Source organism: Limulus polyphemus, unplaced genomic scaffold (genome assembly GCF_000517525.1).
Source record: "Limulus polyphemus unplaced genomic scaffold, Limulus_polyphemus-2.1.2 Scaffold3730, whole genome shotgun sequence".
NCBI classification, from domain to species: domain Eukaryota; kingdom Metazoa; phylum Arthropoda; class Merostomata; order Xiphosura; family Limulidae; genus Limulus; species Limulus polyphemus.
This window is the reverse complement of record NW_013669340.1, coordinates 85,622-97,820: the sequence shown is the minus strand read 5'-3', so window position 1 is coordinate 97,820 and position 12,199 is coordinate 85,622. Positions and strand designations below refer to the sequence as shown.

At 33.8% G+C, this 12,199-nt stretch overlaps 1 pseudogene; it reads right to left on the bottom strand.

Moving 5' to 3' along the window:
- Nucleotides 1–5,338: 5,338 nt before the first annotated feature.
- Nucleotides 5,339–7,663, bottom strand: LOC106469931 (annotated as a pseudogene).
- Nucleotides 7,664–12,199: the final 4,536 nt, after the last annotated feature.

Genomic DNA, 12,199 nt, shown 5'->3' with positions numbered 1-12,199 from the left:
TGGAACGAAGTGAACAACGGAACAAATGACACTGCTGAAGATGTGTCACCTGGAAAGGCCACTGTCGAAGAAGAAACTCTACCTGGTTTTGAGAAGGGAAACAGTGAAACCCTTTATAAAGTTACTACCACTGATGTGACTGTTATCGACGATAGGACATTTCCTGATGAAACATATGAACCCCATATGAAGCAGAAGCCAATGAGACAAAGACCAGTACGGAAGAAGATACGTCCCGCAAAATTAAGAGACTTTGTTGAATTTTAATTTTGTGTTTGTAAATTCTGTACATTTAATTAAGTTATTGTTAATTATCTATTGGTTTAATGTAAGTGGCTATTGTTTGAGACGAACAATTCTATGGAAGGGGCAGTGTTATGACAGCGGAAGTCACGTGCCTGGCAAATAAAGCGGAGTTAATAATTGCAGATAGATGGAGATAGAGACAGATAATTGAGTAAAGTGAGCAGTAGTGACCATAAGTAAAGTGCGTGAATCGTTGTGAATTATAGCGTGTGCTTAAGTTAAAGTGACTGTCGAAATTAAGTGTGTTGCAAAGTTGTATTGAGAAAGAATAAACTAGTTTTATTTAAGAAAGGACTTGTATAGCTCAAGTTCCTCCGGAAGGATTTATACTTGAAAGTGGGCGAAATTATAGAAATAACACATTATTAATTTCAGGACTTTTGCTCGAATAGTTGTTTCTGTTAATTAAAATAAAATCAAGAAGTCGTACAAGTTACGAATCATATGAAACTTTCCAGTTATTCTTTAAATACAGAATATATAAAATTACATTAAAAATACCAAATTAATTGCGAAAAATGTTACTGTATTCGGAATATGAATCCGAGGATTCATGTTTTGCACCCTTGTCGTAGTTTGAGGCTGTGGGTCCGCTATAAGAATGTTGATCGAATCCTACTGTTACGTTTCTGGTTGTTAGTTAATTTTCCGTAAAAAATTCTTTCCGAAGAAACTTTAGCCATACAAGTCCTTTCTCAAATAAAACTGGTTTATTCTTTCTGAATACAACTTTGCAATACACTTAATTTTCACAGTCACGCTATAACAAACGCTATAATTGACAACGAACGCCTCACGTGCTCGACTCAACAATATGTCTCTCTCTGCCGCAGTTCAATTACCCATTACATTGTTGCCGTCACGTCTTATACATAAAAGAATACCGAAATCTAGTAAACGCTCGAGCATTCAGTAAGGGATAGGATCCTTCTAGAAGTTCATGACGTGTTACTAGCGTCACGTGACTTCCGCTGTCGTAACACTACTATTCGATCAGACAATTGACAGTGGATGCTGTTTAACTTTCTGCCTTTCTTCTAGTATATCGACATAAAACTAGGAACAGTTATGCGCAGATAACTCGATGTAGCTTTGCAAGATACTTTTGAAACAAACTGCTCGAGTTAAACATGATAATTTTATTTTTATTTGTGAAGAAAATATATATCACAGACAAAACGTTTTTCGGCTGAAAATTGGGAAAAAAATATTTTAAAATCCACCAAACGGACATTTTTACAAAGGAACACTAGCGAATGTTTTTAAAAATGAGAGGGAATTCTCAACAGCCGCGGCAATATAAATTATTTTAGGCAGGATTAGAGTAAATTAATATACGAGACCTTTTTCCTTTGTTATTAACCGTATTTTTATGCGCCAGCAATATCAAGCGTGTTTTTTTATTACTCATCAGGATCTCTACTTGCCTGCCCTCAAATTGAAATTATTTTAGGCAGGATTAGAATAAATTAATCAATGAAACCTTGGGCATGGTCAAATACACCAATCGAAATGGTATGATCTCCTGAGTCCAAAACTGTAATTAGATATCAAATCGTTTAAGAGATGACGAAGCTATAAGGTAAAAGTTTGTACTTCTAAAAAAAAGAAAGCCATTCCACGAGCCGCCAATTATTTTTGGCCTAAAAGGTTTTCAATTTGAAATATTGGTATCGTCCTTTAATTATTAACAATATTATAGAACAAATAGATGGATATTCTTATATACATGTTAAAGCATATGATTTTCAAACAAGTAATAATAATAAATACTGTTGTAAACATACAAAACAATGGGAATATGTTATCCTGTGACTGTATAATAAAAACCTTGATTTTCAGACCTGTTTACTCATGTTTTATAGGTCTGTGTTAAGATTGAGGAAAAGTCGTTGGGTCTTATTTTGAATATGAATTTATACTTAAATAGCAGTGAGGAATGTAAATAATTAACAGCCAGCCCCAAGCCAACTTTATGCATCTGATTCTAGAAAGTAGAAACTGCCAGTCATCGTTCCATGAATATTTCTTCACGCCTGACTTTTGATTTTTCGTAATAAGAATGTTAAACCAGATAATATGCCAGTGTTGTTAATGTAACCAACTTCGTTATTTCCTAGGGTTCAGCGAGTTGGGTAGCATCCACATTTGTTGGTAATATTAATAATTTGCATGACGTATTTCTTTATGAATTTTCCATGGCTGAATATTCAAAGAGCGTTGCGAATAAAGCTTATTCAAGAAAGGACTCGAAATAAAGAGACAAAGCAAATTGCTGAATCTTACCGCAGCAGTGCAAGAATTGGGGCAATTATTTTGTGTTAATTCTTTTGGCCAATCTCAATTTTGGACTGAAATAGGTTTGAAAATTTTCCGCCAATCGGCTGTTTCACCTTTTTTGTAAATACTACTCACTATTAAGTAAATCTATGCTAAACTGGTTAGAAATAATTTGCAATCCTGCGGGAGAGGTGAAAAGGAAATTCTTTAGCATATGTCATGGGAAACTTTTGATAACAGTCCCAAAAGTATATACTGGAATCAGAAATCTACTGGACCAATGTCGGTCTTGCTAAATCACCCGCAGCCCTGCTGGATAGATCGACGCTATATTAGAACTAGCACGTGCTATTGTCGTGTTCGTTTTGAGATGAAAATACAACCATACATGGAATTGTTTAATTAAATGTATAGTCGTTACCTGGAAAAATAAATTGAAAGAATCAAATGGATGTTGTGGAAAGTTAGTTTTTTCTACTGTTATTAGCGCACAAATATGGGAAATACACAATGTCGAAGCAGTAATATTAATACCAATATTCTGAGAATATATATCTTAACTATGAAGTCAAAATGCACTGCATTTATTTGAAAAATACCAATTTTCTACCCTCTCTCCAGATTATGGTTCCAATCATGCACTCTGCTGTACTTGTTAGTCTCTAGACTTTTTCAGACTGTAGGAGCCTGAAGTACACTGTTCTTACATTGAATTATTAAGGTTTGGGACTGACTTGCTATCCGGACTGTGAATCTGAGGGGACATAGTTTACTTCCCGTTTCTGCAAAATCGTGCCCTGCATTTTGGGGCCGTGGATACGTTATTATACTAACGCTCAAATCTCACGTTTCGAGTACAGTAGCACAGGAGAATGATTTTGACTAGCTTCCTACCCTCAAGACTATCAATTAATAATCTGCGCGGATAACTAAAACTAAAAACCAAATAATTTTAAGGTTTCGGTTTTAAAGGATTTATATCTGGAGGATACTATATTTTGGTTATGTTTTGTATTACAAATATGTTTTATCTCATCCTAATTTTGGTCTTACTGGTTTTGACGCAGTCCCTTCTTTTGATGTAAATATTAACCTAACTGTTTAAATAAGGTTTATGTTTTATAATAAATATTAAAAACATGGTTTATGTTTATAAAGTCACCCTACTTTTGTTTACTTTTACAGATAAACTCTACTAATTGAAATTAAGTAATGTACAAAGATAAAAATACCAAACACCCATCAACAAAATTAGCTGCTTCTCCTCTATTATAAATAGAATGTAGAGTTTTCTATCGGTAGTATTGATTGCACCACGTCTTAGAAAGATGAAAGCATCAATACACCTGTCCAGTGGATTCTGTCTATATTAAAGGCGAAAAGTCACCTCCAATTGGCTTCTCAGTTCCTTTATATATATATATATATATATATAGAGAGAGAGAGAGATAGGGAGATGCATATGCGTGCATTAAGTCATCTGTAAGAAGAATTTACTGTTTTATGGCTCTCATAAAAAATAACTTACAAAGTTGTTTGTTAGAGGGACTTCCTGTCCCACATCTTATCCAGAGGAAAGTAGCAGATTACTCGCGAAAAGTACTGTGAGTTCAAAATAAGTTAATTAAGGAAATTAAAATTAAATTTTTCATCAGGAACAAAGTTTTGAAGTATGTGCGCGCGCACGTAACACTCCCAAAAATATATTTCAAAAGTGGGTAATAATTAAAAGGGAATTTGAATTGTTGCACACGTCAGTGGCAGTTTTGGGCTTAGATTTACATTCTGTCTCCTGGGTGTGCTTGCATAACGAATACAAGGCAATATAAGTAAAACATTCTAAGCAAGAATGATTATTGCATTCAGTATTCCAAGAAGATAGTCTTCTGCACGACTTAATCCCAGAAAGCCATTGTGGGGTCGTTATGACCATACACAAGTTAAACTTGTATACTAAATGAACAAAAGTCTGGGAAATCTGCAAGTTTTACGGGTGTATTTACATAACCTCACGGTTGAAGCTTGTAAAAATTAACATTATTACTGTTAACAAAAGACAGTTCGGAAAAAAACCACCCCGAAATTTGTTTTACACACACACACGTAAGACACTCAAAGTAGCAACAATATTTTTATTGCGATTAATACGTTTTTTTCTTCAAGCTATTATACAGACATTTTAATCGTCAGAGAGCATCAATGTTCTATTACAGCTCTACTCCTTGTTTGTTTAGTAAATTAGTTGCAATTTGTTCCAGCTTATTTGCACTATTTTAGATTACGACGGTGTACCACAAGTTAAAATTTTCATTTGAATTAATAAAATATATTATTAGCATGTATGATTCTTTTTAACATAATTTGATGGGGTATTCCCACTCAAGGTCTCATAATAATTGTCTGTTTTCTAATCGGATCCTGCGAATTACCTTTAACTAATATAGGAGACATGAAAATAGTTTTTTTACAAGAAGAGATATTTTCCACGTGTTCCAGGTAAGTACAATTTTCTTAATTTACCGCCTATTTTCTAATAATAATTTCTGAAGTTGAAGAACAGGTGTGTCATACAATAACTATATCTACAACTTTGTCTTGAATGCAATTAAGAAAAAGTATGTTGTTGGAATGACTTGTAAAACTAATCTTAACAGCCTGAGCGTTTCCGGGAAATGCTAGTTTATTTTTAAACCACATTAATCTACGTAGCATTTAAAGATTCACATACTATAAATATAGATACACAAGGGGAATTAGAATAATATTTTTATTGATTGTACAGCATACATGGCTTAAACATTTGGTAAACAATATATCAGACAGATACTCTGCCAAGATTTGAAGTACCGTCGTCACAAAGTCTCCTTACCAATACTTTTACCATATATGAACTTAATACAAACATTTTGTATGTACTTATTTTATACACTGTGCGCTCCTATGCAAGATACCAAAAGTTGAAAAACTACTTATCCGATATTATATTATGAATGCCAAAGATATCTTGACTACATTTAAGTTTTTTTAGAGAGAGAAAAGTTTAGGTGTCACAAAAATTATCTATTTACTTATTAATTCAGCTATATCAGAATCTAAGTTTATTGTTGGAAAACGAGGTCCATATCGACGAAATGGTTGGGCATTTTTATCAATCAGAAATTTTTCGAAGTTCCAACAGATGTCACCACGAGACACGGGAGCCCAGATGATACACTGAGGATTTTTCACGAAAGACACAGGGTCGTCATGAGGAGTGGGAAGATTTTGTCTCAAAAACTGAAAGACTGGATGGCTATTTTCACCGTTAACATCAACCTTCTCAAACAGAGTTATTTTAGTTTCAAAGTTGTTTCCTGGTCGGACATGTCGAAGAGTATTCATTATCTCCTCCCCTGTGCCGTTCTCCTGAAACAAATTACATATTTGTAATATATTTATTTTCAAATATCCAGATAAGTTAATTTATTTAAGTTTGCTTTCACTATTTGTGTTGTCGCTGGACGTGTAGTGTAACACCCTGGTGTTCGTAAACCGAATTTAATTAGTTACCACAACTTGTTCCTCGTAATCATATTGTTCAAACGCCAAACGAAGTTCAGTGTGTAATGTGTAATAAGACATTTCAAAAACTTATGATAAAAAATTAATATATTTTATATTGTGAAATGAGAAAAAGTATCAGTACATAAAAAATCCCCCCCCCCCCGAATCACTAAGTACAAAAAATTATGGCTTTCAGGTTTACGACTAAAATCATAATTACTGCGCTAAAGATTCCACTCTACTAGAGAGTAGCAGTTGGAGAGGAATGAAGAGACACTTTCAAATGCGTTTAATTCCACGTTACGTATATTACGTCAAAACTTATGAGTACGGCTACTTTTGTCAATTACGTTACTACTAGTACTAATAATATTAACATCCAGTTTTATAAGTTATGCAACCTATCCATTCCTGTTTGAAAGTTTTATTTATTAACAATTATGAATAGCAACTATGGAATACTTACTGAGAAAAAGTATTTTATGGAAGCCTTAATCGTCATTTTAATAAATTAATAAGTAAATAAAACCTGCTATATAATCTAAGTAAATGTAGTCCTTCGGTAAAACAAGCACTATTACTAATTACACATAAAACTTGCTAATTTTTAAAGAAATTAATTACATTTGATGTAGCGTTTAAGCACTATGAATGCACTGTCCTTTTGTCAATAACATGAATAAGCAGTGTAGTGGAAGTTGTGTGAATAGGGGAACATTTTTAACTGTAATTTGTAAATTTAAGACAAATTGAAATTACTTATCCATGGGCCACTGCAAAAATAGTTTTTAAAATGTTTTTTGAATATTGAGCAGATAATAGTTTCACGCACCAATATATATATAAATAAGTTATAGTTAAGTAATATTACATTTGAATTTCTACACACATCTGTAAAATTTTCAAGACTTTGCGAGTGATTGTACGTGTTTGCGCGCGCGAGATACCTTTTTTTACCATAGAAGTTCCGATAATTATTATATTAAAGTTTTTTTTGTCAGTTCAAATTTATACGTTTTAGACATATTTAGTTGATAAATAAAGAAAATCGGAATGAAAATAAATTTATAAAGGGTTTCCAGTGAGAGGCCTGTATCTTTAGTTTATACTAGTTTCGCAAAAATTTAAGATTTCACGAAAATTTCTTAATCATTTAATGTACAGTCAAATGCAAAAACTCACCTGATGTCCGAACTGATTGCACGGGAACCCCAAAACAGCAATCTTTTCTCCATATTTAGAGATGAGCTCGTTCATTTGGATGTAGTCCCGTACCGTTGTTCCTCATAAAGAAGCAACGTTCTCGATCAAAATTACCTTCCCACGGTATTTTGAAAAGTTCACTAATTCTCCTGTTAGTGTCTTCGCTGTCAGCTCGTAAAAAGACTTGATAATATTCATTATACGAAAGTTTCAACTTATAAACAACGAACGATAAAACACAGCTTATGAAATACGAAGAATAACGGGAAGTGGGCAACTGCTTCCCATGTTCCCTGACACGCTCTTTTGAGTGAATGATTGCGTAATGTCCGTGTGGGTGCGCCTTTTACCGTGAAGCGGTTGAGAATGGTAACTTGAAGCTTTAAAAATATCTGAGAAGCAAAAGTGATTTCATATACGTACACACGCACTGTAATTTTAGTTATCAAATTATAGAGATAACACGCTCTAATATTACGTATTGATTACTTTCCCCATCATGCCTCGGAGAGGGGCAAAGTGTTTGCGTCATAAAACATTACTTGTGTATTTAGACCCAAAAGAAAATAATGAATAATATAAAACTAGCATAATGAAAGTTATTAGGAATGCATAAGAGACTTACAATATCTTTAAAAACTCAAAAATTTGGTTTTGTGTAAGGATATCTCATATTTATCGAATAACAGACATTTGACTTGATTAAAACATAATTAAGTGCGAAATAAAGGCAATTAAAAACAACTTTAAAATACGTAATTGGCAGGTAGTGGATGATTGAACAGTTTTAGATGGACAACCTGCTAATAAAAAGTATTGAAGAGAGAGGAATAAAAAAGAAAAAACAACAAGATGGATTTTAAACGCATCATTCATACGTCTAAGTACATTTATAATTTTTACAGACTACAAGCTCAGAAATTATCCCTGGTTATACCAGTTAAAACTAACTCTCTCTCTCTCTTTTAAATTATCACGAACCCAAACGAAATTTTACCGAATTATGCATCATTCCTTTCTTAATGCTATTATTCTCGCTCAAAATTCCATGTCTTAATTTTAGCGATAATATTTCACTTTATATATATACGTGTGGTTCTTGCTTTATCTTCGCTATTTTTATTTGATACAACCTGTTTATGTGTATTATACAAATAAAGGAAAACATTTCAAAAAAGGAAGTAATTGTTGGGATGGCTAATATCAATCCGTCGAAAACAAGATAGTAGGGATGACATTTGCATCATTCCTACATAATAGCACAGGCACACAATGTAGTAGAATGCCAACAGACAAAACAGGATAAATTAAACTCAATTGTGATTAAACAGTTTTATATATTGCTATATGTTAATTCTTACTATTATGTAGGGATGATGCAAATGCCATCCCTACATTTACTTCCTTTTTGAAAAGTTTTTTCTTTACTTGTTTGCTTGTTGTTTTTTTTTAATTTAGTGTTTCAATAGAGCTAGGAAGGTTATATTTCTAACCAAGTTCTAAATACAAATAGGTTCCAATTGTTTATTGTTTACCTATTATTGGCTGGTAATTTATGTTTCACCCTGTACTTAAGCTTTTTACACGAACTCCAAATTTCTGTAAAAAAGCTAACTTCATGGAGTAATGATAACATCGTTTACACTAGAATTACATTATTGTACAAAACTCGTTACTTCACCAAATCTAGGGATTTTAAAGTTCACCCTGAAATTCCTAGCAATCACTTCCCCATTTCATTTACACTTCAATCAACTTACCACATCCAATATCAGACCTCCCACCAGTTTATAACAACACAGACGCTAACTGGAAGGAGTTTAACACATTTGTTGACACTTAAATAAACCTTTTAAAAATTAAAAAAGTAAAAATAAAATTTGGTAATGTAAAATTAAATTATGTTCTTGGTGTTACATTCAGCAAAAGACTCATATGGGCAGAACATATGAAGAAAACACACGAAATCATCAGTAAACGCATTAACTATCTCAGACTTATAGCTTATATAGACTTATATAAATAAAGGATGTAAAGCTAACACTACCTTAAAAATGTAAAATGTGTATATTCGACCCATTATTGAATACAGCTACCAAGTCACCAGAAATATGTCAGACAACACAATAAAAAAAAACTACAATATCAACAGAACAGAGTATTAAGAATAGCCATAAGGCTTCCAGTTTACCCACCCCACCCCCTTAGCTATTTACACAAAGTAAGTAAAATACGACTACTTAAAGACAGGCTAGATACATTGGCTAAAAATTATTACAAAAAAAGTAGAAAAAAAACAGCCTCTGCCTTTCACACCATTACATGTGTACAACACAAAACAGTATCCCCGTATAATATGTACTGCAGCCAAACACAGACTATGCACACACCATGAGCTTCGTTTAAGTTTTTAGCCACAGCATAGCGGCTCATAGAATGGCTCTGTTTTTTGTTTTTTTTTCAAGTACCTCAGAAGGTCAAACCATTTTGAATGATGTATTTGGCCACGCCCAAGGTCTCATTGATTAATTTACTATAATCCTGCTTAAAATAATTTCAATTTGAGGGCAGGCTGGTAGATATCCTGATGAGTAATAAAATCGAATCGCTTGGCATTGCTGGCGCACAAAATTTTTTCACTACATTTTAAGCCTAACTTTGGATCTTTTTCTAAAATGTGAAATAAATATTGTTTACAGATTATAGAGTACAACCTTCCGTGCATTAATAAACATCACTCCTAAGATAATAATCTTTAGGTATTCAAGCATAAATATAATAATAATAACAATGAAGTACTCAAGATAATGAAGCATTGTTCAGTAAATAGTACACGGTAAAGTAAGACATGGAGTGTATCCGGAACCTATCATTAACATACAAGAGTTAGTTGAACATGCAGCTGTGTCAGGATAAGTAGGAAAACAACAGAAAAAGTCCCTCTGAGAAATGGCCAAGATTACGAGATGGGAGACACGCTTGTTAGTTTATCTGAATTTCGCACAGAGCTGTTCAAGGACTATCTGCGCTAATCGTCCCTAATTTTAAAGTGATAGACTAGACTCTAAGAGGGAAAGCAGCTGGTCAACACAATCCACCGCTAACTCTTGAGTTACTCTTTAAACAAAGAATGGGATGATTGACCGTCACATTATATCGTCTCCACGGGTAGCCAAAGTTATTCCACCTGCACTTCTCATAAAAAAATAAAACTTCATATGCAGAGACAGCATGAATAGGTGAAGGTTTAATATTATTGTAATAATAGCATTAGTGTTTTGGACTAAAAGTAACTTTGCACAAGTTACAAGTGTGACATAGCATGTTAACGCGCTTCTGCAACATAGGGCTTACATTTATTTATCCTTTATAATATTCAGACGTATTCATGCATGTTAAATACTGATGTTAGAAACAGGGGTACACGAGCGTTCTGGAATGACACTTCGGCACCTGAAATCCAGAAATGGACATTAGGTTTTGAATACGAGTTATTTTAATCTGATGATGATGTCATGCGTGTGACAAACATTTTGGCAGGTCTTCCGCACTATAAAGTTTAACATCACACTATTGGTTAGAAGATACATAACAGGAATTGCTAACTAATCACTAAATGATCGAGTCATTTTGAACAAATTTTTTTTTACCGAGTTGAAATTAGTTTCAGTTGTGAAATAAAATATTTTGCTCGGGAAAGGTAAAAATTTAGAATCTTATATTTCAGATCTAAAATGAACCAAGTATAAGATAGTTTCATCTTCTTGAACTCTTTCTACCTTAAAAACATGCAACATATGTGGACTGATTCAGAATGATATTGATAACGAATAAAGTTCTGAAAAGGAAATTTATTGTTTTTTTTTACTGAGAAATCAACCTATCGAACGACGCAGATATATCTTCTAAAATACCTTATCAACTGATAACAAAGATACATTTTTATTTTCTTCTCTTGTCATGGCCAGATGAATAGGGCGCTCGAGCCACAAGCTGCGAGTCGCGGGTTCGAATCCCCGTCCCACCAAACATGCTCGCCCTTTCAGCCGTGGGAGCGTTGTACTGTGACGGTCAACCCCACTATTAGTTGGTAAAAGAAAGAGCCCAAGAGTTGGCGGTGATGACTAGCTGCCTTCCCTCTAGTCTTACATTGCTAAGTTAAGGACGGCTAGCGCAGGTAGTCCTCGTGTAGCTTTGCGAGAAATTCAAAACAAACCAAATCTTCTTTGCTATCAGTTTATAATGATAGAACATTAATGTAATTCAATATATATTATAGAAATTTTCCATGTTAATTCTAAACGTTTTTTTTTTTTTCAATAAGAAAATATAATTTCCGGAGTACATCTGTTATGTGTAGTTAGTTTTTGCTTATTAACAAAACAGCAAATATTACAATTTCATTTGAACTTATTGCGGGCGTTGATGGTGACTGCCTTAGAGTGTAATTTCGGAGTCTGTTGCTGTCATAAATGCTCTGCTACGCGAGTTTTTCTTTTTTCACGGAGAACATAGAAGACTCACTACTACGAAATGCTGTGCCCTTCAACTCTTATGTGACAGGAAAGTTGGATGGCCAAAGGTGCAACTTTGTCATAGATTCTGCATCTCAGCAAACCCTTGTGAGCATCAAGGTGTTAGATCACAAAGGAGTACCAGAAGCCATACAGAAGCTTTATGGTGTGACAGGACATTCTACAAGGTTGTGGGGACCAGTGTGGGTAACTATTGAGTTCATGGGCATAAAGGACAGACACAAAGTATACTTGGCTGACATTGAAGACCAATGCATACTAGGGTTGGACTACTTGCTACCTAGGAAATGCGTAGTTAACTTTGATAAAATGACGTTTGGGAACAACAAAGG